Below are 26,783 nucleotides of genomic sequence, written 5' to 3'. Positions count from 1 at the left end.
GAGAGAGAGAGAGAGAGAAACTACTCAAGTGTCAGAAGGCAAAAGGGAAAATCTACATAAAGACAGATTCTCAGCCCTCAGGCAGATCCACCTTTCAGAGGGACAGGACTCTCTATGTTAATTATTGACCTTGCAAGTTTATTCAGGGCTCATGCTGGGCCCAGAGGCCTAAAGAGCCCCAATCTGGAGGGCCAGTGTTTCCATCCTGTGAGACCTGTCACTCTCTGGAGGGGCCTAGGGAAGGTCTAACGTGTAATCCATGGGCCAAAAGCATCAGTGCTCGGGAGTTCATTGGAAAGGAAGAAATCCATGCTCTCTACCCCACAATTATTAAATCAGAATCTAGATTTAACAAGACCCTCAAGTGGTCCTTACGCACTTGGAAAGTTGTGAAGCACTGGTCGGGATCCTTCCAGAATAAATCAGAACTTCCCTCAGAGAGATTTACCCACCAGAAACCAACCCATGCCTACCCAGGGGCAGAATTTCCCTTTTCTTAAATGTGACTGTGCTCGGAGGAAGAAAACAAAAACAAAAACAAAAACAAAAACAAAACACCTTTTTGTTTGTTTTTTGTTTTTTGTTGTTGTTTGTTTTTTGTTTTTTTGTTTTTAAGGGAAAAAAAGTCCCCAAGTAACAGAAAAGACCAAGAAAGAGTTTCTGGACTTAAGAAATTCAAAAGCCCATATTTCATTTTACTCACATAACCACCAATCTCTCCTGCATCACACCCAAGGGCTGTGGCTCCGTCTCTGCCAAGCCACAATTACATGAAAAGCCAGAAGAAAAACACTCTTTCTGACACAGAAGAGCCAGGAACACCAATAGAGAGCAACCTTCGAAGCTCATGGAATCACAGTATGTGGGAGCAGGAAGGAGCCTTAGAAGTCACTTCCCGGGGCACCTGGGTGGCTCAGTCGGTTGGGCGTCCGACTTCGGCTCAGGTCATGATCTCACGGTTTGTAAGTTTGAGCCCCGCATCAGGCTCTGTGCTGACAGCTCAGAGCCTGGAGCCTGCTTCAGATTCTGTGTCTCCCTCTCTCTTTGCCCCTCTCCCACATGCACTCGGTCTCTCTCTCTCTCTCTCTCTCTCTCTCTCCCTCTCTCAAAAATAAATAAAAATGTTTAAAAAAGTCACTTAGCACCCCTTCACCCTCCAAACAAAGCACTGAGGCCCACAGGGGGCAAGTGATTTGTTCAAGCAACCCACGCCTATTAGTGGCAGAGCCCGAGCAGGCTGGGACTGGGCCCAGGTCCCCTTTCTCCATCCAGCCCTGTTTCCATCACACCAGGAGCCTTCGGGAAATTTGTACGAGGACCACCTTCAGGCCCATGTGCAAAAAGCCATTTCACAAATCTGCACACCATGAACCTGTTCTTCTAAAGCGTATGTGACACCACACAGTTGCAACCACTGCCGGGCAGAGGTGATCCCGAGGAACCGCTTGGCTGCTGGTCTCCAGATCACCGATCAGCCGGAACATTACGCAGTGAGAACCAACCCAAGCCGTTCGCAAAAACTGGAACTGAACTCGACACGAGATTCAAAAATGGAACCAACTCTTTCTTTTCATGATCTTTTTCTTTTCTTTTTTCACTCATTTTTCCCCTGGCAACCACCAATCTGTTTTTCGTTGCTAGGAGTTCAGTTTTTTCAGATTCCACATACAAGTGAGATCAGACGGAATTTATCTTTCTCTGTCTGCCTTATCTCACGCTACTCTCTTCTCTTCACAGGTTGCTCCCTTCCAACGTTTGTACTCGAGCATTATCTGGGTGAGAAGACCCTGGTACCACCAGCTCAGAGGAATATCTCCACACCTGACAGATGGCTTGCTTGTCCAAACTCATCGTTTTTTTATCTTCAGATACACACAGCCCAACTTGGGAATGAAGACAGAATAACATAAATGTCCCTCAAGACCAAAAGTCTCAACCAACAGCCCCATAACCTAGCAGACCCCAAGAAACTCAGATCCAAAATGACCAAGTAATGGCAGTGGAAAAACCCGTGTGAGAAAATCTGCCATGAGGAGGGTATCCAGCTGGATAAACCCCAATTCCCCAACCCCCCTTTCTCTGCTACCTCCAGCAGCCAAATCATCTCCCAGTGTCACTGTGCCCCTCCGAGGTGACCACCACGGCCTGTCCCTCTAATGGCTAAAATGACAAACATCAGCCTAATGCTCATTCTGTCCATGCAACTGAGGTTTCTATATCCGGGTTCCTGGAATGGACTTCCTTTTTCCTTTTTCCGCTTTCTTCCTACCTTCCTTCCTTCCTTCTTTCCTTCCTTTTTTTCTCTCTTCCTCTCTTCCCTTTCTTTCTTTCTTTCTTTCTTTCTTTCTTTCTTTCTTGTCTTTTTTTTGGTCCCAGGCACCCTGTCATTTTTCTAAAATGGAGAAAAGGGGGGAAAAAAGAGAAGCAAACGAACCTTCCCCGCGGCGATGTGAGTGACTGCTATGTTTCCATGGCTCGCTTTCCACTGTTCTCTGTGACCCCTGCAGACTCCCCTTATGAGTGAGTGTCCCGGAATGTCTCTTTATTAGGTGTCTGGAGAAGTAAAGCTGTCCTGATGCCAGTGCCCCCACACTGAGGACTTTATTAGTTTTTTAATTTTCTGTCTGGGTGCTCCTGCTGCATCAAACTTTCCACAGCTGTTAGGAGCCATTAAGTAAGTAGCTTCATCGGCCCTTTCCCCACCCTACCCCCTCCTTAATAGCAGGAGAAATTTCTGGACATGCTACGTGGAGCCTTTAAAATAAAGATGCTTTGTCTCTCTGGTGAGAAATTGCTGGGGGTCTGGGTGGGGAGAGGATGTCCTGCCATCAGAAAAGCGCCTTGCCTCGTGGGTGCCTTGGCTTAGAGCAGGGCCGTGCAGACGACATGGGGGACCACGCAGACGTGAGGAGCCACTCTCTCAGCCTTTCCGCCCGGCAAGTAGAGGACCCGGGGTAGCTCCGACTGTTTTTAGAGCTGACTTGGAATCGGGCCCAGAGCTTGATGCCCAGTTCAAAGCGTTCCCTCCTCAGTGGACATTCTGAGACCTGCAGCGAAGAATAAAACAGAACGCCTTGCAAACGTTCCCTGTGTAGGCACACAGCTGTGGTTCTGCACAACAGGCCAGGCTATTATTGCTCCTGTCACCCCCCAGAAGGGACTCCAGAGCCCCCTCTCTGCCGGTGTCCTTGATGCCCCAACCCCACCATCCAAAGGACTCCTTGTGTGAGAATCCAAAGATGGACACACACACACACACACACACACAAGCTCACTCAGACACTCACAGGGCCAAGTATTGTTGGACCACGCAGCCAGTTCCTGACTCATAGCACCCATGGATCTAGAAGGTTATGACCACTGGGCGGACAGAGGAGCACAGACTAGGTGCTTGAGAGCCCGGAGCTTTCCAAGCATCTCTCTCGGCTCCAGCCTGCCTGGCAATTTGCTTTGAGCGGCTGCCTCTAAGCCTCCCTTTGAGAAGACCTTATTTGCAGGGTGAATGTGAAAGACCAGAGAGAAGAAAACCCTTTGGTGATGCCCGCCTAGGGAACAATTTTGCCTCAGAGAGCAAGTTGGTATTTGGGGTTAATCCCTCTGTGGAAACACTGGGTTGAAAGCCCAGGGGAGGTCAGGGGTCTGATTACGGCTTCTGTTGACATATAAACTTCCTGGTCCTAGGAGACAATCGCAGGGGTGGGGGCAGGGAGCCGGGAAGAAAAGAAAGCAGAGAAGAATTTTTTTAATTAAATGGCCTTCTCTCCTAAAAGTAAAATCAAGGAAATAGGGTAGAGCTTGCAGAATTAAGATTTGATTTGAATGTCTAGGCACAAATTTTTAAACATTTTTCAGTCAAGATTTATAGGATAGGGTTGAAGAATCTTCTGAAATAAAATTTGAAATGAAATGCTGATATATATACACTCATATATGTATTCATTATATATATATATATATACATATGAATAGATATATTTAATAAAAAAAAAAAAAACAGGAAGAAATAACTCCCCTCCTGAGCACCAGAGGAATGGTTTTGTTGTATTGTTTTGAGTAGCTCTGATGTGAATTTTGTTTAGTTTGGGTTGGGTTCGATCAGAGAAAATCATCATGAAGACACTACAACCAATTTCAGGCAGATATGCTGAAAACTATGGTATTTAGGCCATTCGAAAATTGCTATAAACACATACATCTAAGAAAAGCCTAGATGAGAGTATTAAAGACAGAAGCAATACTTTCAAAAGAATTAAGAGAAAAAAAATACTCCTTCCATACGTTCAAAAAAAGGCAAAGCAAAACTAGGCAGTTGAGTTGGGGAAGATGGGGAGGGGGGGCAGGGGGGTGGGGATGCCAAAATGGTTACCAAAAAAAGGAGCAGTTAATTTTTAAGATCTATAATTCAAGCAATTTTTAAAATTTTTTTCTTAATGTTTATTTTTGAGAGAGACAGCACGAGCGGGGGAGGGGCAGAGAGAGAGAGGGAGACAAAGAATCTGAAGCAGGCTCCAGGCTCTGAGCTGTCAGCACAGAGCCTGATGCGGGGCTCAAACTTACGAAGTTGGATGCCCAACCGACTGAGCCACCCAAGCGCCCCTCAAGCAATTTTTTAAATTAAATTAATTTTTTTCAACTCAAGTATAATTAAAATAAGTTTCAGGTAACTTGAGCAATTTTTTAAGGGATTAAATTTAAAGACAAAAATAGTTACTTTTTTTTTTTATTACAAAAGGCAGGGTGTCACAAGTCTGTCCCAGACATCTGTAAGAACATTAAACAAAACATCCATGAAGAAACTGTGGAAACCCTGTTGCTTGGGACATTTGCAACCAGATAAAATTCAGGTATGTAGGATTTGAATCCCAAAACATCCCCTCATAGAAGAGAGATCCCCAAACCTGATTACTAATTTCCTTTTGTGTCTCTAACTGATGAGATTTTTTTTCTTGAGGTTTTTGCAAATATTAAGGATGCTTCTCACTGTTTACTTTGGTAAATAAAAAGGAAAGCATTTCTTTGAGAAATCTTCAGCTTTCCACTTTAAGACCCTAGCTAAAGAATTTTGGAAAGCCAATCATCTAACATTTCGAAAATGAATTTGTCAACAAAAGTAATGAACAAATGAACGAAAGAAAGAGAGAGAGAGAGAGAAGTGAATAAAAGTTGAAATCAAACCCCATGGGTCATTAACTGCCCCTTCGAAAGAATCAAGAACATTCTAATTCTTTCATTTTTCACCATAAATCCTATAATCTTCCTAATTCATCAGCTACTTGGTTCCTGCTTTGCCCACTTGGCCTTTTTCCTTTTATGTCTTTCATCCCCTAAATGAGAATGGTTTCCTGATATTTTCCTCCACAAATTCCTTCAGAGCATCTGACAGCAGGAAGGTGGCTGTTTCAGCAGCAGGATAAGAAGGAGAGGAGGAGAAAGAATGACACAGAAAAGCAAGAGTGTGATGCAGAGGCCAAACGTTCACCAGGTCATGCACTGTGAAGGGACACCTAACACAGAGGTCTGCATTTCTGAGGGGCACTGATTTTCTGTCAGCCCCTCTTGCAGAACCACTTCTGAGAAGGTGAGGCATTTCACCAGGCTGAATTTGGGACCCGCTGGCAAACATCAGAGGTTGTTCGAGAGCAAGTGGTGAGTCAGAGGTGACATCAGACTATATCATATGGGCAGAAGCAAACCGAGCAATGAGCTCCCCTTTGGGCTCCAAAATGCCACGTAGCTGGGCTCGGGGGTCTGCGGTGGGGCATACATAATTAAGTCCCCAAATCGGGACACTTCTGAGAGTAAAAGTGGGGGTGTCTATTGGAATTGCACCGCGGCAGTCCATACAAGCCAGGGCCGCCCTAGGCAAACAGGGACGTTGCTCACCCTAATTATGATGAATCTCTGCAAAGTCTAGGAGATAAAGTTTAGCTGCCCTCGGAATCGACTTTCGACAAGGCTGGGCCTCCGGTTGAGCTCTTTTTCCCCAGGGGAAGAGCCTCTCCAATGGCAAGGAGTGGGCCATGAGGAAGTGCGTTGGGCAACTAAGTGTGGGAAATGGACTGTTCTTACTCCCACCCTTTCTGGGAGACTCACGGTATGCATATTAGCAAATTGGTTTGAGAAGTCCCGCAGTAAATTAAGCTACTTAGCCATTGTTCAACCTGGGGTTTTCCCAAAGGTTTTTGAGCGCCAAGAGATCGTTTGTGTGCGGAACTACCTAGAATATTCATGCAAATGCTGTTCTAAGCCTTTGGAAGCCAAGTGTAGAGGGAAGGGCTGGAATTACAGGCCTTCTCCGGGAGATGGAAGCTGGCAGAATATCCAGGGGCTTGCAGTGTTCCTGAGGATGACACTAGCAGATGTTCAGCTGGGTGAGGTAATCCAAGAGCCTACCCTGGCACAGCCAAAAGGCCTGCAGAAACATGTCTGAAGCCATCCCACACCGTGAGCAGGAAGCCTTTGGGTTCACATCAACGTAGGCAGGTCTCCCCAGCCCACATTAATCCATTTCCTCAAACAAGAAGGGCAACAGAGCCTGCATTTGATATTAAGGGAGTGGTGAGCCTGACCCGAACTCAGCTGCGACACACAGAACCTCTGTTTCCCTGTAGGCATTTCCTCCACAGGGACCTGAGGCTACGCCTCATCCATCCTGCCGCATCTCTGGCACACGTGCCCTGTGGGGTGTGCCCCAGAGAGTGCGGGTGTGACGGGTGACCATAGGGGCCTAGGAGTCAAGACAGAGGTGGCCTGGGTACCGGGCGAGGTGCTTGTCGCTGAGTGTGGCAGAGCAGTGCTGACGTGCAGCCCATGAGGCAGAGGCTGCTGGTTTCTGGGACACGCAAACCGTTCTCCCCTGGGTTGTCTCCAAATCTTCTGGGGGCAGGTCCCTCGCTATTCCCGTCTGCCCTTCATTTCGCAGCCAGAAACATATAAACTCCCTCAGGTCTTGCAGAGCATCTCACAGTGAGTTGGTGGGCAGGAGAGCCCTAGAGAAAGGTCATGGTGATGGGACTAGAGGCAAACATCAATACTTGTCAGCATCACTGTCCAAGCTTCACATGGCGCCTGTCAGGAGAACTGACGCCCTGATCTCTCCTCCTCCCCTCCACTCACTTTTACCCCCTCCACTGAATCCACTTACGCCCAGCTGCTCTTTGACCCCCAAACATACCATTCTTGTCACGACCCCTGCTCTTCCTAGTGCTGTCCCTTGTCTCCCTAGCCAAGTTTGACTCATGTACTTTAAAACCCACCTGAGATTTCACCTTTTTAGCTGAACAGCCTTCCCCACTGCCCCTGCGCTGTCTCTACTCGAGCAGAATTTGGGCCTTCCTCCTCAGTGTGCCTTGTCTGGCCCTTACCACGCCAAAGGTAGTCTCCTTGGCGAGACTCTGAGTACCTGATGACAGGAAGCTGTCACACCAGTCCCCTGGTCCTCCATGCCTACTCCAACGCCCACTGCAGAGTCAATGCCTGGTTACTGCGGGGTCACAGAGCAACAAACACAACTCTGCGGGATCAATTCAAGATTCAAACAGTTTTCCTCAGGCTTTAGCATTTTAAATTTGACAGTGAAAGGCATCAGAAACATGTCTCTGTGTCGGAGCCTGAAAAGAATGGCTAAAATGTGAAGGCAGACCAGGATTTTACAACCATGGCTGAAAAAAAGGATGTTCGCTGGAGTGTCTCATCCTGTCGGTTCATTTCTCAAGACAAATGGGGAGATGAATGGCTAACACCGTTTCAAAAGAAACAAAAGCCCACTCGCCCCAAGCCCACCCAGTATTCATCATCTCCATGAGTCCTTACAGGAAGCAGGTGTAAACATGGGTGGTCAGGTACCATCAGCTTGAAGAGTAAGGATTTCTAAGATGGAAGAAATATGGAGTATGGGGAGGAAGCAAGGACCCAAGGGAGAAAAAAAAAGAAATCAAAGAGAATGACTATATCTGGGAGGTGAGAAAAGGACCAGAAGACTTGACCATGAAAACAGAGCCGCAAGAAACTTCAAAGTCCAGAGAAGAAGTAGCTGGTCCGAGGATTACATATGGCACAAAGATCTAGAAGACAGAGGTAGGAGGCAGGAAGAACTCATCCTCAGGACGTAAAGCTGAGTAAGCAAGCCTGTATTTTTGCAGTTCTCTGGTTAATTTCCAACCATAAAAAATATGGCCCAAGACTTCGTAAAAATATCCCTAAAGCATTCCACATGCTTCTCAAGGCAGAGGGTAATTGTTATGAACAAATCCACACTAATTCTTGTGCCAAGAGCAACAAATTGAGAATAAAAAGGGAATAAGAAACATGGAAAAGGGGGCTAGTCAGAAACCAGAATGACAAATGTGGGCCATCCTCCCCTCCCAGCAAAACCAGAGGGAAGTGGAACTTTACAGCACCTCAAAGGCTTATCGTTATTGAGAAAGATCCAGCAACAGTCCTAAAGGATACTGTCATCCTGAAGAAAGATCCAGAAGCACTGCTGAATGGTTGTCATGTAGATCAGGGACATAACTCTGCATACTCAGTGCTTGGGATCACAGCCTTTAGGACCCAGAGGAAGAGCATTGAGATCAACCCCCATTCTGTCTCTGCATTGCCCCCACCAGCTCCTTCATGTGATGGGCCAGTTTCTGCTTCCCCACTCTCAGATATCTTGACTTACAGAAAGTTCTTTCTTATAACTAGCCAAACCTTTCCCTCAGAGAGTAGGGGAGGGGAGGAAAGTTGAGACTAACAGAGTTGGCTGCCTTTCTCTATGTCAGGTCCTCAAGTATATGAAGACAGGTCTCATGCTCCAAACTAAACATCCCTTTACTTTCTGTGACATGAGCTCCAGTCTGTCACTCTCTTGGCCAATGTCCTGGGGATATGCTCTGGTTGGAACTGAGTGCAGTACTCCCAGCGCCTGGTCTCACTCCTGTCTGCCGTTGTGCAGCCATACGTAGACCATTCTGGTGCAATAGCAGCTACATCTAGATGCACAAAGAATGAGAGGGCACTCCCTCAAAATCAGCCAAAGAGTTTGCGTTGTTCCTGCAAAAAAATCTATGGTAAGGAGACTGGGCCCAGTGTAGCTGCCATTGGGCTGGTGTCATTCTTCTCTCCTTTTCCCTTACCACCTTGGTCCTCATTGTGCTGAGATTTAACCTAAGCGGGGCCTCGGTCTCCTCCTCCATTCTCTATGGGGACAACTGTTCACTGTCCTAAGGAAATCTTCACTCTGGGGGTACCTCTCACCAACATGTGCCCCCATAATAGAAGAGCTCATTAAAAGTACATTAGCAGACTGAGAGGCATCGAGTATGGAAACCTTCATTTCCCCCCTCAGTAAAATGAGAGCCTAACCTACCAAAATTGGAAATGGAGGGAGGTTCCCAGGCTGGGCAGGGGTGAGCGGACTCCAGCTCGGGCTCCCCGAGTCTCCCCTTCCTTTTGGACATCCCCACTGGCATCTTGGGTCAGAAATCTAGCCATCTCTCTTTTTTTTTATGTTTATTTATTTTAGAGAGAGAAAGAGAATGTGAGCAGGCGAGGCACACAGAGAGAGGGAGAGAGAGGATCCAAAGCAGGGACTCTGAGCCGTCAGCACAGAGCCTGACGCGGGGCTCCAACTCATGAACTGTGAGATCGTGACCTGAGCTGAAGTCGGACCCTTAACCAATTGAGCCACCCAGGTGCCCCCAGCCATCTCTTTCAATACAGTCAAACCCCAGCTCTCTGAGGTTGGCCCTGGTCAGAGACTCTTCAAACAGAAGAACAATGGGAAGGAGCCAGGGCATGACAGAACTGGCTCCTTGCTTTGGGGCCACACCTTGCCATTTATTGACCACTTTTACATTTATCATCTCATTGGGTTCTCAGAACAGTCCAGTGATACAGGTAGGGCAGGAGTTATTTTAACTTTCCAGATGAGGAAAGTAGGGCCTCGAGGAGAAAAAGTGATCTTCCCAATTTCTACAACAAATCAGAGTTGATTCTAGAACCAGGGTCCCTAGTCTCTTTCTGATGGTCGTGCACAGATCCACTGACAGTCTTCAGACGTCCCCATCTTAAACACTTCACACATACAGTGGCAGCCCCGTGGAAAGTCCTAAAAGTTGACTCTTTCTGGGGACCTAATCGGGCTCAAAACAAGCAGCTTGTGGCCGGCAGCTCCAGCCCTCAAGCCATGATGGCGTGGTGACATCTCCTGTGATAAAAGGCATCTGTGAGGGGCCCGAAGAAACACACAGCCACACCCTAGGGCGCTGCAGGCCCCGCTGACTCAGGAGGAGCATTCCCACGGGTGACCGCAGTCTGCTCCAGCCCGTTGCCCTGGGAGACGAGAGAATCAGCAAGCAAAGAGCTGCCTGCCCTGCCCAGCCTCTCAGGGGCAATAGCTTAGCCCTAAAGCTGGCAAGCGCCCACCGCTTGGGTGTGATTCGGCTGGGTGCCCAGCCCTGCAAGCCTGTCCAGGTCTCAGTTCCTGGTAACACCCTCATGCTTCACCCTCTTGCATGTGGGAGAAGAGTCATCGGTCTGGCAGCAGCCCAGGTCAGCAGCTGATTGGGAGGGAGGATGGCAGAGATCGCCACCAGATCAACCCTTCTCCGGCGACGTTATTCAAACGGGAGTTTTGATCATCCTGTTTCAAAAGCTTGAACGTCAGCCTCACATAATGTGTCTCTCTTCTAAACACGTGCATTTTCTCTGCCACAAGGGGAGTGCCGTCAGCGCTCTTCAAACCAGCAACCTGGAAAGGCATTCCCGTGGACGTTATTCCGCGAGCGGCTACGAGGGTGTCGACACACACGGGTAATGAAGGGAGGACACGGGTAAGGCGCTATGCAAAGTGGGACGTAAAGATGCCAGAGAGAGCACGAAGCTTCCTCGGCTCCAATCCCCGTTCACTCAACAGCTCTGTGATTTTAGGCACGTTACCCAGCTTCTCTGAGCCTGTTTTCTTTTTTTTTTTATATAATTTTTTTTAACGTTTTATTTATTTTTGAGACAGAGAGAGACAGAGCATGAACGGGGGAGGGGCAGAGAGAGAGGGAGACACAGAATCGGAAGCAGGCTCCAGGCTCTGAGCCATCAGCCCAGAGCCTGATGCGGGGCTCGAACTCACGGACAGCGAGATCGTGACCTGAGCTGAAGTCGGACGCCCAACCGACTGAGCCACCCAGGCGCCCCTCTGAGCCTGTTTTCTTATCTGCAAAACAGGGGTGCCAGTACCGTCCGCAGAGTTACAGGAACTAAATAAGACGATCATCCTAGAGCACTTGAAATGATGCTCTGAATATAAGCCCTTGATTAACGTTAGCCATTCTTACAGGCATATGTTGACTTAAGCCTTTCAATATCCCAGTGAGATGGGAACTAGTATACAAGCGACAAAGTGACTTCAGAGGCATTGAGCGAGTTTCCCAAGGTCATAGTGCTGCTAACGAGAGGCAAACCCAAGACCCTCAACAGGTTTGTCTGGATCCAAGCACCGTGCTCCTACTTATTGCATGGAACGATGCAAATGTCTCCCGAGAATTCATTGGCTTAGAAGACAGGAGGGAATTAGTATTTGTTTTGTGCCGTTATATTCACTAACTGCAAGACACTTTGCTGGGGCTTTGCGTATATTAACATAAGCAAACACATAACTCTGGTTCAAATCAAAGGGTGATGAGGGCCTCACTAAGGGCCACTGAAAGTCAGAAGAGAGCAAGGTCACACTGCGGATCCCTCCAGGCCCCAACAAATGGGTTTGCACTTCCCGGGCTCCCGCTTCCCTCCGTGGCTCCTGAGAGGTGTCTGTGGAGAAGGTCAGACATGCTCCTGGCCCCTCTGACTCCTGCAGGCAGCCCCAGCACGTCTCCCGTGCACTATTTTGATTTCACCAAATATCAAACCTGGAAGAGCAGGCTACACACAAATAAGAGTTTCTACTCAAGGTTCCCTATCCCCAACCCCAACCACCCAGATTCCCAACAATTTGGGGTGATCTGTGTCCTGGTTCCATCCTTAATAACCGGTATGGGTGGGCTTAAATCTTTTTTCTTTTTTCTTACCCATCTCAGTAGGGCGATTCAATGGAGCAAAAGAAATTTAACCCTAGCACTTAACATAAATGGTATTACTAAGGGCACTAAGTACTCCAAAGAGAGAAGAGGTTTCAAGGGAAAGTTGTCTTCACTAAAATCTAAAGTGTGGATTTGAACAACCATATTTAATAATACAAAAGACTGGAAAAACCCATTCAAATGCTTCTTTATAAAAACTGAGGACGCATTAAAATGTAAAGAAGTTTGAAATGTTCTTTTTTGCATAATATAAGCCTGCACATCCAGGCTCATACAATTTTGTTTCACATAAACACACAGAGGTGCATACATACAAAAAGCATGAAATACATCAAAACATTAATAGCGGTTGCCTCTACAGCATGAGTTAATGGTAATTTTATTTTCTTCTTTATACATTTCTGTATTTTATGAGTTGTAATTAGTCAGTCTATGTTATTTTTATAATGTAGAAAGATGCGAAATTTGTTTTACTTTTAAATTACTGCAAGGGAAAACAGATTTGTCCATGTTAGCAACCAATATTTTAAACTTGTGACAAAGACAAAGAATTCAACACTGATAGGAAAAGAACTAATTAAGAAAAATCAAGAGGAAGTTTGTGGGAGGGGGGGAAACAGGTGAGAGGATTTAAAAGGTACAAACTTCCAGTTGTACATAAATAAGTCACAGGGATAAAAGCACAGCATAGGGGAATATAGTCAATAATATTACAATAACTTGTACTATGACAGATGGTAATTACCCTTACCATAGTGTTTCATAATGTATATGATTGTTGATCACGATGTTATACACCTGAAACTAATATAATATTGTATGTCAACTATAATAAAACAAAAAAATCTCACCTTAAAGAGTATGAAGCGAGCGTAGTATATAATTTATATTTATAACAACCCAAATTTGCCAAAAGTGCTAAGGATACATCTGTAACAGACTCTGGCTGTTTGTATCCATTTACAAAAGGTATAATGCATCCAAATGTATCTCTAGGGTTTTGTTTTTGTTTTGTTTTTTTTGGAGAGAGAGAGAGACAGACAGACAGACAGAAAGAGCGTGTGAGCAAGGGAGAGGCAGAGAAAGAGGGAGACAGAATCCCAAGCAGGATGAACATTATCAGTGCAGAGCCCGACTTGGGGGTCAACCTCACGAACCATGAGATCATGACCTGAGCCAGTGTCAAGAGTCAGGTGCTTAACTGACTGAGCCACCCAGGCATGACAATTTATCCCTAGTTTTAAGCAGTGTGTTTCACTTTGGGGAAGAGGAGTCATAGACTCGTTTGAGAATCGGGGAAGAACCACAACCAATAAACCTTTCCCCACAGTGAGGACAGAAATACGCACACACCACCACCACCAAAGTTTACATATAAATTTAGAAGCTTCCCGATCCCCGACACTCATTTGCCAATCACCTCTTCCCTGAAATCCATGAAACACAGGTCAAGAAACTCTGCATGGAGGGGCGTCTGGGTGGCTCAGTCGGTTAAGCAACCGACCTCAGCTCAGGTCACGATCTCACGGGCTTGTGATGTTCGAGCCCCGCATCCGGCTCTGTGCTGACAGCTCGGAGCCTGGAGCCTGCTTCGGATTTGGTGTCTCCCTCTCTCTCTGCCCCTCCCCAACTCATACTCTGTCTCTCTCCCTCTCTCTCTCAAAAATAAGTAAAGGTTAAAAAAAATAAAGAAACTCTGCGTCGAGAATTCTCTTCTCTCAATCTTCCCCAAGTTTTTAATTATGATCACTTCCAAGCATAGAGAAAAACTGAGAGAACAGAACAATGAACATCCATATACCTTCCACTTAGTCTTAAGAGTTCTTAACATTTTTGTGATCTTAGGCTTGTTATCTATCTACATTTTCATCAAAGCAACTGAGAACTGTAAACATTGTAACACATCACCCATAAATACTTCAGCGTGTCCTCCTTAAGAATAAAGATGTCTTCTTTATAACAACAAACACATTACATTCCAGAATATTTTTTCAATTTTTTAATGTTTCTTTATTTTTGAGAGAGACAGAGCACAAGGTGGGGGGGGGGGCAGAGAGAGAGGGAGACACAGCATCCGAAGCAGGCTCCAGGCTCCGAGCTGGCAGCACAGAGCCCGACATGGGACTTGAACTCACAAACTAAGAGATCATGACCTGAGCTGAAGTCGGACGCCCACCCAACTGAGCCATGCAGGCACTCCGAGGATATTTTTTGTAGTTTTTTTTATTTATTTTGAGACAGAGAGAGAGAAAGAGAGAGAGAGGGGAAGGGCAGAGAGAAAGGGCGAGAGAGAATCCCAAGCAGGACCTGCGTTGTCAGCGCTGAGCCAGACACAGGACTCGATCTCACAAACCATAGGATACGACCTGAGCCGAAATCAAGAGCTGAACGTTTAACCGACTGAGCCACCCAGGCGCCCCTGCGTCCAAGATCCACATCACATCAATTCCTGATGCAAACTCTCTTCGGACCCCCAGTACCTGCAACACAGCTCTGCCTGGGCTTGTTCTTTGGACATTGTTCTTCAGTTATTTGCCTCCCCTGCTGGACAACAACCTTGTCCTTTCCAACTTTGTACCCCACCACGGGCCAAATGGTGATCCCCAAAAGATACGCCCAAGTCCTAACCCCCAGTACCTATGAATGTGATCTTACTTGGAAAAAAGGATTGTCACCAGTGCAATTAAATTAAGGACCTCCAGATGAGATTAGCCTGGATAAAGCAGGTGGGCCCTAAATCCAATGTCAACTATCCTCATAAGAGACACATAGGAGAGACGCTCGGGAAGGAGGGAGTCCACAGGAAGCTGGAGGCACAGAGTGCAGGGATGCGCCCAGAAGCCAAGGGACGCCTGGAGCCACCAGAGGCTGGAGGAGACAAGGAAAGATTCTCCTCTGGAGCCTTCAGAGAGGGTGCAGCCCTCCCAACACCTTGCTCTCAGACTTCTGGCCTCCAGAACTGGGAGGGAAGACAGCTCTGTTGTTTTAAACCACCCAGTTTGTGGTGATTTGTTATAACAGCCTCAGAGAACCAATATCCCCAGAAGCACTGTCCCTGACGGAGAGTTTAAGAAAAGCACATTCGCTGAAGAATCGAAAAGGCTGAGGGTGTGATTTTATAGCCTTCTCCTACCCCACGGACGAGGAAGCATCTCTGAGGGCCCCTGGACGCTGGCTGACAACTGCATCAACTCGTGTCAACTGAACAATTTGTTTCTTTAATGAGGTGTTTTAATCTCACTTCATATTCATTGTTCGGCCCTCCTTGATTTTACTGTAAGTGACTGGATCGCCTTTTGATGTATTGCCAGTGCACCCTAAGTTATGAGCCTCTTTCTTTAAGGTTGGAGCAGGGAGGAACTCAACTTCCCTCTTCAGTTATTTCAGGCAAGGGTGGGAGCAGGCTTTCTGTGCCAGCAGCAGCATCCTGATTATGATTCAGGATGTGCGGCCAACAGCAAACAGTTCCTCTTCGAATTCAATAAAATAGGAAGGAGCAAAGGCCCAAACAAGCAAAGCCGGGTTCTCTTTGTGTGCGTGGCCAACGGGTCCTGGGAAGCTTGGGAAGGATGACACCCTATCTCGGGCTGAGCACCACCGGACTTAAACGGTGCTCGGGAAACTTCTGCACACGCTCAGAGCCGGATTCCAATTCTGGCCTTCCAGACTCCCATTCTGGACAATCCCAAATCCATCGCAGTGGGAGTTACTTGCAGGCTATAAGGACAGGAGTGACCCAGAATGAAAACATCTATTATTATTCTTTTTTTTAATGTTTTTATTTATTTTTGAGACAGAGAGAGACAGAGCATGAGTGGGGGAGGGGCAGAGAGAGAGGGAGACAGAGAATCCGAAGCAGGCTCCAGGCTCTGAGCTGTGAGCACAGAGCCCGACGCGGGGCTTGAACTCACAGACCGTGAGATCATGACCTGAGCCGAAGTTGGACACTTAACCACCCGGGTGCCCCGAAAACATCTATTTTTAATCTCTTCTCCTTGGAAAAACATTCTACGTGCAACTTCCATGCTTTGGATTATGGCTACTAAGGGCCCCCGATGACAGCTTCTGTGAACATGCTGTTCTGTGCAACTCAGCACACGGGCTTCTCACTCAATAAGTCATGACCCTTTAATGGATTGCGAAATCAATTTAGTGTGAGGTGTCGGCATTTTTGCTTAATGGAAATAAAAGAGAAAACAAAATATCCGAGAGTCTCTTGCACAGTAAGTGTGGTACCACGAAACGTTGCTTCTGTATTGTGTCACTGGCTTGTGATAGAAAAGGTACTCCTCACCGAGTGTCCGAACCCAAAAAATGTATGAAAGCCACTGTCTTAGAGAATCTATTGCCCCAAACCGGAGAGCACTCCTTTCCTCTTGTCCACGTCCCAGATTTTGAGAGCATGTTTGCAGTTACGTTGGGGAACTCGATTAATGGGAATAAACCGTTACATCCCTCCTAAGAGAGGTTGCCGTCTACAAGCAGGTGCAGATTCCCATCAGTCCATCGGAGTGCCTTCCTCCTGTTCAAGCCCTACTGTGCCTGAAGCTTGCCCCCACCCCCCCCGCCCATTCTTATTCCTACACTTTGATAGAGCCTCACATGATTCAATTCCATCTTCCGGGGACGCACCGTCATTCCTCTGTAGTCCTGGAAACTCCATAGCCTTTCACAATTACTGTGCCACAGACTTACACACCTGGAGCTCCTGAAGTCTTTGTGGAGGGAAAGGAACCGCCTTACCCTCTCTCACTACCCACTCCCTTTGTCCTTCCATACCTAAGTGTCCAATTTCCCCTTTCGCCCATTTGCCAGGAAAGATGGCCACTCTGGCTTCCATCAAGCACTCTCTCTCATCCACGACTTGCCGACTCTCCTAGCCCCAGGGTCCAATACTCTGGCCACAGTATCCCACCACTGTGCCTTGTCCCCTGCCGGGTCTGCCTCATAGACCCGCTACCAGTGTTCTGATCACACATGAAGACTGTAGCTAGAGCTTTCTGATCACACATAGTTAAGAACTGTGACCAAGCAGGCTAGCCGAGGGGTGTAGGCTGGAGCGTGCACTTTGGCATCAGCAGAACCGGGTCCAAGTTTCGGTGCTATTGCTTTCCCGGCTGTTGACCTTGAGCAAACTCTTAACTTCTCCAAGCCTCATCTGTAAAGTCAAGATAATGCTAACGCCCACCTCAAGGGAGTTGTTAAAGCCCATTTTTTTAAAGATTGGTTGAAGTTTCTGTGATGAATCCTCCTTGTGTATCTTATGAATGGACTTCACCAAAAAAGTCTTTATTCTCTCAATGCTTTCAGGAATCCATACTACCTCGGGAAGATATAAAAAACAGAGACTTTCTGAAAAATATGTATGTCTAACAAGTCAAGCCATTCCCAATACCTTAGATGTATAAAAAGTAAAAAGCGAGAAACAAGGAGGGGAGGAAGGAAGAGAAGGAACTTTCTACATGTGGTCTGACCTCCCGAAACGTGCCACAGGGGTCTTGTTATCCTTCCTGCTGTGACCACGTCCCTTGGTCATGGTGGAATCTGAGTGCTGCTGGTGGTGGATCTTGAGGAAGCAGTCTTACTCCTTATCTGCACCACACTCCACAGTGTAGCCAACTCTTCCGATCTAGGGTCTCCCCCTTAATCTCCCACTGTCCTATGGAGCGTGCTCAGTTTCCAGCTAAGGAGCCGGAAGCTCACTGAAGTGATCGGATATGTTCAAGACAGAACCGGCTCGGGATAAAACCCAGACTCCAGTTCGGACTAGCCCTTTTCCCCTAGACTACAGGACTCAGTGGTGATCCATTCCTGGAGAGATACTCTCCCTCAGCGAGTGCTGACCATCTCCTCCCCTTTGCGAAACCCTTCCGACGCTCGTCAGCATCTCCCCCATGTCTTGGAGTCCTTGTATACATCAGCATTTGGGACGCCAAAAGGCAACACAACTACAACATAAAATACGGCGGTTGAAGATTTCCACAAGGAGTGATCAGAATGTATTCTATTCTGTGCTTGTGTGTTGTGGTCATATATAAATGCTTCCATCGAATTCCCATAGAAATCTGTCAGCCAGGAAAGCTGAGGACGGTTGCTGAAGAGGGTTGCTGCATAACCGGGTGGGCTTGTCTGGACACTAAATTCGGCCCTGAGCTTCCTGGTCATCGAGGGGAAATGAACAAAGTAATGATAAAGCAAGGACTTTCTATTAGAAAGTAACTCTCCCACCACCCAAAATAAACACACACACACACACACACACACACACACACACACACATTCTAAGACAACTGGAAGCCAAAATAGAATTGGCCTCTCATATCCCCATCCTTGTGGAGTTACAAGGCAAGGAGTGGTCAGGAGGCAAGGTATGTCTTTTAGTAGGGGGCTTACCTGGGCTAGTAAAACGTAGGAATCTATCCCATGCATAGTCGCAAAAATTCATATGGCTGTCCAAGAAGTCAAAAATACTCATTTAAGTTGAAAAACTTGAAGGCAGTAGAAGAGAGATTTGCCCCAAATATCTTTGGAAAACTATGGTCTAGAATAATCCACACTAGCATGCTGGAGGTATTCATCAAATGCTGCCCAACAAAATTTTTAAAAAAGACCCACATTATCCATTTTCATATATAGAAAACCTGTGCATTTCATATTAACATTCAAATGACTCAGTTGCTAGAATGCCAAATAAAAGTTTAATTTCTGAGCCAGTTAAAAGTTCTGGCTTTCTAATCTGGTTTACTCTGTTAATCTACTTACTATACCTTTTTTCAGAGATGGTGAGTGAGTGCCCACCTCCTTCCTAGGTCTGTCTTTTCAAATCCAGAATGAACAGGATCCTAATAAATAAAAGGACTTGTTAGTAGAGTTAGATTTTGGGGTTTCGAGGGGTTTTTGTGGGTTAAAAAAAATCCAGAGGTTCTCTTTTCCTCACTCTATTTAAGCCTGGAGAAAAAGAAATTAAAAAAGCATTCTTGGTAAGGTTACTTTCACAAAGCCAGTGGGAACCACAAAACCTCCCCCAAGGCTAAATCCTTCCTCAGGGCTGGTTGGTGCGAAAGTCCAGAGCTAAGGGGTTCTTTCCTCTGGCCCTTAGAAATAGGCATAATTAGGGCTTACATGGAAGTTATGATACAGTGGTATCATATATAGCAAGAGTCAGCAAACTATGTCCAGTGAAGCATTCCTAGCTGCAACACAGACCATATGCCCTGCAAAGCCAACACTGGTCCCTTCCAGAAAATGTTGGCCACCCCCTCCAAGCATCTCACCTTGATTCTCAGAACTGCCCACAGAGAAACAGCCTCCTGATTTGATGGTCACGTGGACTTCACAAAGAATGAGGGTTTGAGATTCCTCCTGGAATACTACCTGCAAAGAATACCAATTTACTGGGGTGAATGAAGGGACAGGGGGAAGGGACTGGAGAGAGGAGGGTTAGAAAGGTGACCCCAAAAGAAGAAAATGAGTCCAAAGGAGGGACCCCTGCCAGGGCCAGTGCACTAGCACTGCACAGGACGCCCCGCAGCCCCACCTGCTGCTCCTCCTGTTGTCCCCTGCTCCGCGTACCCCCTAAGGTCCTTGGTGCACACAGTGGGGGATGGGAGCCAGCTGGCACCAGCCCCTGGGAGGCAGCTGCCTGCACCTTCTCCCACCTCTGTGGGCAGCGATATCACTTTGGTAGGTTGATATCAGCCATGATTGAGTATTTAGACCACAAAAATAGGCAGAAGCCACAAATCAGAGCTCTGCACCCCCCAAACTGATTGGTAAGCATCTCCCAGCACAGCCCCGGCACAACCACCCAGATAGTGGAGGACGTGGTGTCCCTCCCTCCCAGCGGAAGGAGCGTTGGCTGCTGTCGGCTCCCCAGCTACATCTCTCTCCCTCAGACAACTGCCTGGAGCTGAAGGGAACTGCCACACCCCAGGTCTGCTTCCTTCCCTGGGGCACCCTCACTGCTGGTTCCTGCCTGGTGAACAGGCCAGACCCATCCGGGCTCAGAGGGGCTCCACGCCAAAGTTCCCCCTTGGGTTCAGCTGAGGCCTTGGCTGCGACAGCCTCAGAGAGACAGAGAGGGACAGAGAGACATACAGACAGAGTGATCCAGGGGCCCAAATGCTCCCCACCAACTTCTTCATCTTCCCCTGTCTTGACTTGTCTGTGTTGCTGACGGTTCTTTCTAGAGGTTTTTTTCTCAAAAGGCCTGGGCACCCAGGTAAGGCTTGTTTTGTTTTATCCTGACCAGCAAGACAGCTCTAGTATTTTTCAGCCATCTTCGAGTCCCCGTTATTAGAGGTGTGAAATGTGACCCCCATCTCCTTTCCATTCCTTTGTAACTAATGTTTCCCTCTTTGTACTGAAGAGGGAAAGAGGTTCTCTTTACACGTGCCTTTCAAGAATTTTATCTGGACGGGCTTAGGTATGTGGCTTTCAGTGCTAGTGACCCCCAACCCCCCCGGTGTTGTTTGTAAACCTTAGACCCCGGTCTTTCCCACTCAGGGCAGTTATCTTCTATCATTTGTCTAATTATTCCCTCTCCTTCAGCTATTTCTTTTTCTCCTCCTGGAACTCCGGGGATTGATATCTTAGGTCTGCTGACATTAGCTACCTTCTCTCTTATTGTCCCTGCATGATTTCCATCTCTTTGTATTCTTGTTCTATGTTTAGGATTTTTTTTATAAAGTATTTTCAATATATTATTATTTTTAATGTTTATTCATTTTCGAGAGAGACAGCAGGGGAGGGGCAGAGAGAGAGGGGGAGAGAGAGAATCCCAAGCAGGTTCCATGCTGTCAACACAGAACCTGACCCAGGGCTTGAACTCACAAACCATTTGAGATCATGACCGAAATCAAGAGTCGGACGCTCAAACGGCACCCAGGCGCCCCTGTTTGGGATATTTTTGCACTTGATCTTCTAAGTCTATATTCTGCCTTCATTCATTCAATGATTATTTTCATTAAAAATATGATTTAGTTCCTGGAAGTCCTTTTTTGGGACTGTGTTTGAAGGTCCTTGTTACTTCTGCACAGGCTGTCAGTGTTATTTCCTTGAGGAGCTGTTCGGTGGGTTCTTCTTCCCCCTCTCTCTGCCTGCTGAGCCCTCTTATGTGCACAGGTTTCTTTTATCTGTCCTTTGAAGCTCAGGGCCAGCTTCTAGGGGTTCCTTAAGTGGCAGCAGTCCTGGGAGTAGCTGTATATAGGGAGTCAGTTCTGATCAAGGCACCAGGAAGAAAGAAGGGTCTCAGCTCTGCTGTCTTCCCAGGTTCAGCTTCTCCTCAACAGCCTGGGACCAGGGAGGTCGCCCATGAATGCTGATGGAGCCCAGGACACACACACACACAGACAGCCTCATCTCTGTGCTCTCCGTCTGTTGGCTCAGAGGGGAGCTCAAAGCTCAAAGCTGTCCAGCTGCCGCTCCCTTCCCTGGGTCTGTTTGTCCTCACTCCTCCACCACCATCATTCCCAGTGGTTGCCTCATGGAGAGAAGTACCAGATTGGAGTTGGAAGTCAAGGGCAGCCAATGTACCATCTTATAAAAATCTCCATCCCACCCTCAGCCTCTTCACATAAATGAAGGACAAACTTGATCTGCGGTCTCTGGCAGATGCCCAATCTGCTTAGAAGACCATTAAACTCTTTGTTCTCCACTGGTTTCTTTGGGGGAAGCCCTTCAAAGTTATGCACAATAATGTGATTTTTTTTTTAATAATTGGATTTACTTTAAAGCTGTGGTCACTGGGAAAATAACTGGGCAAAAAAGATAGAGTCCAAAATGCACGTGTGTGTGTGTGTGTGTGTGTGTGTGTATGTGTGTGTTCTCCCACATCTGCAGATCTACAATACACCAAGAAAAAAAAGTTTGCACGCACAACACCAAATTGTTTTCTGTAGATGATGAATCTATGAATAATTTTTACTGTCTTCTTTTTTTCTTATCCAGATTGTCCAATATTTCTGGTTTATGGAGGACAAAAGAATTATTCTCTTCAATTGTTCATTCAGCAAAACACGTTATATAATGTTGGCTGATGCTCACGAGCACTTTTCCAAGAGTGTGAGGAGGATGGTGGCGAAAGTCCTTGGCCTCTCCATCTCCATGTCTGTACAACGAGGGCCCATCTCGAGGACTCGATGCTTTCAGTGGACTCACCAGGCTGTTAGCAACCGGTGAGGGCAAAGGAAAACCATAGACAGAAGCTTCTTACCCACAGTCACTCAGGACAGCCCCACCCACGTGGAATGGGGTTCAGAGGCAAAGCTCAACCACCCCAGCTTCCTCTGGTCTCTCCAGATGTCTATTACTGGCCCCAGTGGACTGGACAGTCTCCCAGAGCAGAACCATTTCCAGTTTACTGCTGAATCTCCAGCACCAGGGACATGGTCTGGCACTTTGTGTCCACTCAGTAAACATAGGTTGAATGAATGAATGAATGAATGAACAAATGATTGCATGACCTCTCACCTCACTTGATACTATAGGACAGGTTAGTAGATGGCATTGCTTGCTTTGAGGCTCTCTTTGAACTTGCAATCCCATCAAGGTGAGGAACAAAAAGTTGAGATGTATAGAAAGATTTCAGCTCAACAAAGGGGGCTCATACTTCTCATTTGTTAGGAAAACTTCAGTTCCTGTTGGTTCATACAGGAGGCTTCTTTCAGAGAGCTGAGTTCCCTGGCAAGGGGCATGACCTAGAAGGGGCTGACTATCTCCTGGGAAGGTTGCTATAGAAGGGGCCACACTGGCTATAAAGAGAGACCAGATGTCTAAGTTTCCTTCTAATTCAAACTCTATGGCAAATGCAATTCCTGCTTGGGAAATATTATGCAAATTTGTCTCTTTCTCCCAAAAATATTCTTCAACCCTGAAGTCATTCCTCTGCTTATTAACACTCTCCTTTGAGGCAGTCAAATATGATTCAAGGGAACAGTTGGGTGTGTCCTTGAAGCAACCAGGGGAATGAGAGTCACCTCTTAAGAAAGCCTCCTTTGGGCACCCTGGACTGGTCTGGAATCCAAGAAGGGGAGTCCGATGGAACTGTCCCTGGTCTGCTCCACAGGTATCTGCCAGGCCTCACCCCCAGGAAGATATGCTGTAGAACGGGTGACTATTTTTTTTTTAATTTTTTTTTAACGTTTATTTATTTTTGAGACAGAGAGGGACAGAGCATGAACGGCGGAAGGTCAGAGAGAGGGAGACACAGAATCCAAAGCGTGCTCCAGGCTCTGAGGTGTTAGCACAAAGCCCGACGCGGGGCTCGAACTCACGGATCACGAGATCATGACCTGAGCCGAAGTCCGACACTCAACCGACTGAGCCACGCAGGCGCCCCGAACGGGTGACATTTTAAATGCGCACCAACTGATAACTGCGTGGGCACCGGCCACTCCAAACCGATGTGGCACTGGAGACACAGAGTGGGGTCTGCAAGCAGCCCGTATTCGGTTGCTGGGTCCTGGGGAGGTCCTGGATGGGGGCTGGGCAGTCAGTGCAGCAGCAGGGAGGCACTTAGGAGCCTAAGAGTAGCAGCTCTGTAATAACGGGCACAGAAGTCTCTGAATGGTCTACGAACCGGAATGGCCATACCCAGTGCATACCAGCTAGACACTGGCCCTGCTCTGAAACCACTTCTGAGCAGGGTGACCCTCTAGCAGAGGCTGCAGCCCGGTGCCTCCAAGCCGCATTTTATGGAGTTCTTTTATTAGTCTCTCATGGAACCCGTAGCCACATCATAAAATTAAACACCCCACTCTGTACACCAAGTCCACTGACTTCTTGAGCCCCGATTAGCACTGGGCTTTTCCCTCCGGGTGTTGTGTTACAGTAACATTATAACTGTCAGAAAAGGAACCTTTGCTGGGAGCGGTCAAATCCTTCAGACCACCTCGGCCGCGGCCACAGTGTCACCCTTTTTCTGAAGTCCCTTTGCCAGCTTCCTGTCAGCCTCTCTCTGCATCTTTCATCCCTACCCCCCCCCCCACGTCTCTCCCTCTGGGTCCCTTCCCCTTCCCAAGGCCCTCCAGTGCTATAGAGCCCCGGGGTGCTCAGATGCTTGCCTGGAGACACCCGTCAGGGTAGCCCCAACTCACCCCTGAGGATAAATTTAGCGGGTGGGTGACATCCCAGATGGAGAGGTTATCTTTAGCCTGGCGGAGGTAAGGAGTCAGTCTGGGCCATGCGGGACCCAGCAGAGGGAGCGGGGAAGGAGGAAAGGAAACACATACTAGAGAATCTACAATATAGCCGGGCTCAAGTGTACTCAGGTGGTAGAGAACTCAGGGTGATGGCTGCTTCCTGAAACATGAGGCTGTTCCGGGAACACCCTGGAATAATGGCCTGTTTCATTCCGTCCATGAACGAGGAACAATTTTAATAGCAGAAAATATGGCTACATTATGGGCAGGCAGTATAAAACCACAAGCACACATGTTCTTTTAAAAAAAAAAAAAAAGCAACACACTCAGCAAGATCGGTGGTTTTCAAGCTTTCCCATTCATATGTTTACTACTTGTTCATTAGTTTGGTTGCCTGCAGGTGCTAAAGGTTTAAGAGTTAAGAAGAATGTACGGAAAAAAAATTTACGTGGAAAACTTGCATTACCTGAATTAGGGAAAAGGCCACTGCCATTCGGTTTTCAAGGTAGGACATGTCAGTTCGCCTCAGGAATACCAAGGCATCAGGTTAGAAAGAAGCGGGATGCCTTCTTCTGAACTGTTCAAGAAAGATTCTAGACTCTTCCTTACGGAGATCCAAATAATGTTCCTTGTTATCATCCCAATATAAGAAATCCTTCCTTTTCACTCACAAAAACTTTTCCTGCTGTCATTTATACCCATAACCTCTAGTTTGGCCTTCTTTGGTGAACAGTTGATCAGAATCGTAGTGACTGTGAGGGGAAACCAAGGTCTCAGTTCGAACCTGAGCTGGAATTCTGACGTGTCTGGGCTTGTCTGACACAACTGCGGAGAGGCCCAGGGGCCGCCTGGGAGCTTGTTCTGTGGGAAAGGTGACCTGAGAGACGGTGGTTAACCGGAACATAGTCCTCACCACTGGAGGGGAAGAGCAATTAATTCTGAGTATCCCTTGGCCAAACATGCAGTGGACTCCTATCTGAGCCTTACAAAAGCAGCAGGACCATACAGAAAAACTGAGAAGACCATCGTGTTAGAGTTTTGGGAGAATTCAGAGAGCAGGTAGTGGAGCTTTGGGACTGCACTACCAGACTTCACACACAGGGAAGGGAGACAGGCAAGGAACCTTCTTCCTCTTTCCCCAGAGCTTTGACTCCAGAATGCCTAGGGGTGCCCAAGTGTAACTTGAGTGGCCGGCAGGAACAGGTCCCAGGGGCTCCTAGGACAACTCAGAGGGGTTGTGCAGGGGGCTGGAAATGCTTTGTGGTGTACAACCACAGGGTACAAGAAGACATCTGTCCTCAGACAGTGCGACCCGGGGGCACCCAGCTTACTGTGCCATGTTCTTACATAATTCACATTTCGTCCTTTTCTTTTTTAGATGAAATGATGCCAGTTTGGTCAACCAGGCTGTTGTGGGCACCCTTTATTTTAACATTACATGAGTGCATTTAATTGAACGTTATATGAGTGCATTCAAGAAATGGGGGGTTGGGAAAGCCTCTGATCTCACAGATGCCCTGCTTATGCCTTGATAGATTTCCTCCTTATTCAGCTAGAAGTTACTTTATTCATCTCTGTGACTCTCCCTCCTAGCAGTATACAGCAGAGTAACCAACAAATGACAGGACATTTATCAATACTTTAAGGGGAGTCTACCCAATAAATACTTTGCTGATCTCCATCGGGTCTACTTATGATCCCCCTAGAGCACAGTGGTACTTGCTAATATGGCCTAACATTTCCTACCCATATCCAATCTGTGGCCAACCACAACTCCTTGGATCCTTTCTCCACTACCCTTGGACCAGACCTGCCTTTTTCAAGATAGCATCTGAGGTATCCAGATTTTATTGTTACACCATTATTGCTATGCATCATCATAATGTACAAGACAAGTTCTCCAGTTCTCAAGGTCAGTGGAACCCTAAAACCTCTTTTCCAGATCACCAACAACCCTAACACCATCACCATCGCCTGCAAAGGCATTGAGGGTGCTCACAACAACCTTATTAGTTCCTCACAGAAAATACAAAAATATTGTATAATACATGGCACCTCGGGGAAAAGAAACTCTGAATGATGGCTGCCTCTGGGCTGGGCGATGATGAGCTAAGGAGTCTACTTGGACCCCGGGGAATCATTTTAATATGTAAATCATGTGCACGTTTCCCATTTCCAATTAAAATGCTTTTAAAGCAAGTTCTAAACAAACGGAAATACAACGAAGAATAAGACACAGTCCCGACCCTCTGAGCAGTGACGCTGACAGGTGTCCATAGTTGACACCATACCCTTTGGAGTCAAATGTCCACACCGTGTCATTGGCCCTATGGAAAGCTGAACTGAAATCAAGAAGGATTATGCAATGATCTGCCTGGCTCTGGGCCCTCACAGTTCTTTCCTCATAGCTGGGGTGACAAGACTTCCTGCTATGCCCAGTCCCCGAGACTAATCCTGTTCCTAGGCTGGAGGGATTTTAAGGGACTTTGGGCTTAGGTGACGGACTCTGCCTTCGTATTCTCTAGGCCGAGGGTGGTCCAGACCTTCTCTGGTGGGGACACCCGTCGTCTCCATTTTTAGTTTGCTT

At 47.1% G+C, this 26,783-nt stretch overlaps 1 long non-coding RNA gene across 1 annotated transcript in view; it reads right to left on the bottom strand.

The window, feature by feature from the left end:
* LOC125921075 (uncharacterized) overlaps window positions 1-24,035 on the bottom strand; it is a 51,772-nt gene extending 27,737 nt beyond the window's left edge. The window contains exons 1-2 of the long non-coding RNA XR_007457294.1: window positions 19,331-24,035; window positions 18,824-18,898 (exon numbers count right to left, since the gene is read on the bottom strand). This is a non-coding gene — a long non-coding RNA (uncharacterized LOC125921075). The remainder of the gene's footprint in view (window positions 1-18,823; window positions 18,899-19,330) is intronic.
* Window positions 24,036-26,783: the final 2,748 nt, after the last annotated feature.

Source organism: Panthera uncia, chromosome C2 (assembly GCF_023721935.1).
Source record: "Panthera uncia isolate 11264 chromosome C2, Puncia_PCG_1.0, whole genome shotgun sequence".
NCBI classification, from domain to species: Eukaryota; Metazoa; Chordata; class Mammalia; order Carnivora; family Felidae; genus Panthera; species Panthera uncia.
Note: the sequence above shows the minus strand (reverse complement) of the source record. Positions and strands in the feature narration are given on the sequence as shown.